The sequence below is a fragment of the Columba livia genome, chromosome 2 (genome assembly GCF_036013475.1).
Source record: "Columba livia isolate bColLiv1 breed racing homer chromosome 2, bColLiv1.pat.W.v2, whole genome shotgun sequence".
NCBI lineage: Eukaryota > Metazoa > Chordata > Aves > Columbiformes > Columbidae > Columba > Columba livia.
The window spans coordinates 126036299-126041155 of record NC_088603.1 but is presented as its reverse complement, the minus strand read 5'-3'; positions in this window follow the sequence as shown (position 1 = coordinate 126041155).

Sequence of the window (4857 nt, the reverse complement as noted above, 5' to 3'; positions counted from 1 at the left end):
GTTAGCACTGCATTTCCAAAGCTGTTAATGTAAAATAGAATTTAAAATAGCAGGACTGAAAGTATATATGAAAAATATCTCTTATTGTTCATTTTAATAGATTTTAATCAGGTAGTAAAAGGTTAAAAATACACTAAATCGAAACTAGAATAAAATCTTCTCTAAATGATCCTCCATCCCTTAAGACATTTTAAAATTACTTGAGAAAAATGGAAATACAAAAAATAAAGAACATAAGTTCTTGTCTTAGATATCACTGTTTATATTAAAGGCTTGATGTTGCTTTCACTGAAATTAATGGCTAAATTTCCTACAACATTAGTGCCTGCACATAGTATTTCCACTTGGTTCTATTTCTGTTTGTTTACACTATCTTTCCTAAGTCTTAGAAGAATAATTCCACTATTTGTTAAGGCTATCATCTTCTTGATGTGGGGAATAACCTAATGCAACATAGCAGTGAATTTTTGCTTTCTCAGCACAAGGGCACAGATTCAGCCTAACCAATTTTAATTACTCAACTAATCACTAAGTTGAGTGATTAATTTTGAAGCTTAGGCTCCTTATATTGTCAACAGACAGAGATACCTACTCAGAGGAAACTGATCAAGCACTTTCTCCCTATTATCTCTACAGTGTGCTCAGGATGTCCACATTCCCAAGACGTGCAGGTAGGATGAATCTGGACCTAGGCAACGAGACTAGATATTAAGAATTGACCTCATTATTATAAAAGTAACCTTTTATTGCAAACTTATGCATGGGAAATACTGACGCCGTTCAGGGTCCTATCTTATTTGAGATACCAGACTTTGGGTTGAATTCATGAGCTTGTGATAAATTTAACAAGGTGCCCTTACAGTATAGTGCAAATAAAGGCTAAGCACAGGCCGACAGATTTAATCCACTTCAGATCTTTTATTCCTTCTTTCATCATAGAGGCAAAGCAGACAAACAAGTGACTCTCCACTGAGTGGCTTTGGTACCTCCTTACAGTTCATAGTTCATTCTTCTGGATTTGAAGAACCAAATATGGCATGAAGAAACTCATACAAATCATAATTTAAACCACCAGGTATAGATAACTATCATTCATAACAGAAAGCTGCAGATCTTTGATGGCAGACTTGCCACAACAAAACTCTCACCACAACTTCTTTATTTCTTTGTATGTTGCACCCTTCTCCAAACGTTGAGAGGCGATCACAGAAAAAGCCTAAAAGTGAGTTGGAATCTCAGCCATAAGAAAAATTTCTGAGAATGTGTTTTTTTAAAGTAAGATGACCCACTCTGCTAATTCACCCTTCTCATTGCTGAGCTAGAAACACTATCTGGCCATTATTCATATATTATTCACTAGGCCACATTTTGGTTCAGAACTAGCCATGTAACACTTTTGAGCTCTCTAGCTTTGTTCAATACCAAAGAGAAAATCAAATACCATGTAAGTACACACAGAAATATAATAACTGAGTGATCCTGCCACATAAAAATACCTTAATTTATTCATATTTTCTTTTTCTAATAAGCTAACACAAAATTTAGGGTCTTATGATCTGCTGAAAAAAAAATTCCTTTCTGCTTTTAAGCATTGTACACAAGCCATCAACTAAATGGACAGAACTTTCATTTTTAAATTAACAACTAAGAATGAAATTATATACAAACCTATAGATATTGCTTTGCCACCTGCGGTAGTTACAACCCTACTTGTTAATGATGGCATGTGCAGAACATATTTAAGATAATCCTGGGATCTATCTTGACCACACTGGAATCATGCGAGGAACATCAAGCCTGTTAACACACAAGATAATGGTGGGCAACCATGTGAAGTCAAAGATATACGCTATTATTTTAAAATTCTGTCACATAAAGCTGACTAGCTACATGGCAACCCTGAAAAGTTATGACAGATTTTATTATGAAGAACTAAAAAGTTGTTTAATTTGTACTTTCTCATAAAATAGTTTTAATCACCCAGTCAGCTATGGAAATTTAAACTCACTAGCCTGTTCAGGCTTTAGGCGATTAATCACCTTGAAGGTCTAGCTACGCTAAGCTATTTCTTGCTTATTTAAAACACTCCTATAAAATACTAAAAATATGAGTTGACACTTTTGTAGAAAAAGTTACGCTCTCTTTATTAAGGACAATATAACAGTTCCAATTTTCATACTACATCTATTCCTGATGGCTGAAATTACATTAGAATCCTCTTTTCAAGCTATGTATTTTGTTCCAGCAGAACAAAGAAAATATTGTTTTCTTCCTCGAATGACAATAAAATATACTAAAAGACAATCCAAATTCTGGTAACAATTGCACATCTCCTAAGATCACAGGACCCTGGTTGACTTCAACCTTTTCTGCACAAATTTTATGCTACCCAGCATTAACTGTCTTATACAGGAGCTGTAACAATATGCCTTTTTCTACCATACCCGTCATTCATTTGGATTTGTGCTGATAAATAAGGCAAGGTGATTCAAATAACCTACCTGCTTCAAAAAGTGATGGAACACAGTCTGGCATGTGTAAACTCACAACATTATAAGTTCGATATCTTGATGTCTTTATGCCAATATAATCCAAAAGAAAAGAAGCAGGTGCCAGGAGAAGCCCTGTTCCATGGAGAGCGGCTGCTGTTTTTCATCCTTCACAATCAAGGTTAAACAGGTCAGTGGAGTCTGATTACTCTTTTTGTTTGTTTGTCCAGTATCCAATTGGTTATCTCTCAGGAAGACCTATGAACGAACGAATAAAACATTTATGAACCTAAAGGCTGATATATCTGAGAGTTAATGACACCAAAAAAATATAGGACATCCATGTAGTTAGTTGCTCTTCTGTGTTTTACTTTCGATAGGATCTTGAGTTTGTCTTTTTTCCCATGCAAATGTATTTAATTTGTTTAAAGGTGCAACAGTCTTGCTCAAAACTTCACTTCTTTGACACCAGCCATGGCTTAGGTTCATTATATAGTCTCTTCCAGAACATGATTAACTGAAGAAGTCCTCCTGAGTTCTTGTAAATTTTTATATCAAAACAGAAGATGTAAAGTGTTTTCTCCTACTCCGATGGAGCTTCTCCTCTAACCTATATCATGACACAGTCTGGAGAACCATTCCTTTCCATTTGGAATAGAGAAGACTGTAAACACTAGAGACTTTAAAAAAACCCCAATTGCTCTTAGTATGTCATCCTTTGAACTCAAGAAGTTTGTTTCCCAGATCACCCAATTCCAAATGATCTGGTTTTGTGGAAGGTTGACCTTGGTCAGCTGCCAGACCCCCACCACCCACTCTCTCACTCCCTTTCCACAACAGAAGAGGAGGAGAAAATAAGATGAAAAGCCAATGGATCAAGACAAAGATAGGGAGATCACTTACCAGTTACCATCATGGGCAAAACAAACTCAACTTGGTGAAAATGAATTTAATTTGTTACAAATTAAAATAGGTTTTTATGGTGAGAAACAAAGACAAAAATTAAAACAATGCCTTCCCCTCACCAGCCTGTTTCCAGGCTCAACTTCACTACTTCATTCCCAATTCCTTGACACCCCCAGCAGATAGGGAACGTGGGTTGTGGTGAGTTCATAACAGCTCCTCTCTGCTGCTCCTTCCTCCTTACGCTTTTCTCCTGCTCCAGCATGGGTCCTTCCCAGAGGCTGCTGTGCTTCATGAGCTGCTCCAGTGTGAGTTCTCCATTGGACATGTTTCCTCATCAGGAGAACCTGCTCCTGCGTGGGCTCCTTTCCATGGATCACAGTTGCTTCAGGAACTATATCCATGTTCTCTGCCACGGGGTGGAGGGGCTGTAGTGTGGATATCTGCTCTGGTGCGGTCCTCTCCATGGTCTGCAGAAAAATACCCGCTCCACAGTGGTTGTCTCCAAAGGCTGCAGGGGAATCTCTGGGCACCTGGAGCATCTCCTTGACCTTCTTCTCTGATTTTGGTGACTGCAGGGCTGTTTATCACACTTTTCCCTCACCCTCACTGTTTTGTCCTTTCTTAAATATGTTTTCCCAGAGGTGCCACCAGCTTTGCTGATGGGCTTCTCTGAGTCCTGCAGCGGGTCTGCTGTAGAGCCAGCTGTATCCAGCCCCTGACCTCCTTGCACGGGGACCTCTCTACAGCACCCCACTACCTAAATCTTGCCACAAACAACCAGTACAGTTTTACATAGATTAAAGTCCTGCAAATGGATTCACGGAGCCCCATAACCCAGTAAAGTCTGCTTTGGCAAGAGTCAGTGAGTTTGTGCTTGGATTCAACTGCAAGACTGGAGCACGTGGGATCGATGGGCTGTGGCCAATTGTATGAGGTTCAACAAGGCCAAGGACCAGGTCCTGGACTTGGGTCAAAACAACCCCAGGTAGCACTATAGGCTTGGGGAAACACAGAATCACAGAATGGTAGGGATTGGAAGGGACCTCAAAAGATCATGTAGTTCAGTCCCCCTGCCGGAGCAGGAACATCTAGATGAGGCTACACAGGAAGGCGTCCAGGCGGGTTTTGAATGTCTCCAGAGAAGAAGACTCCACAACCTCCCCAGGCAGCCTGTTCCAGTGCTCTGTTACCCTTACTGTGAAGAAGTTTCTTCTCATATTTAAATGGAACCTCCTCTGCTCCAGTTTGCACCCACTGCCCCTTGTCTTATCATTGGTTGGAAAGCTGCCTGGCAGAGAGGGATCTGGGGGTGATGAGCAACAGAGCATGAGCCAGCAGTGTGTCCAGGTGGCCAAGAAGGCCAACAGCATCCTGGCTTGTATCAGAAAGTGTGTCCAGCAGGACCAGGGCAGTGATTGTCCCCCAGTATCCAGCACTGGTGAGGCCCCACCTCAAATCTTGT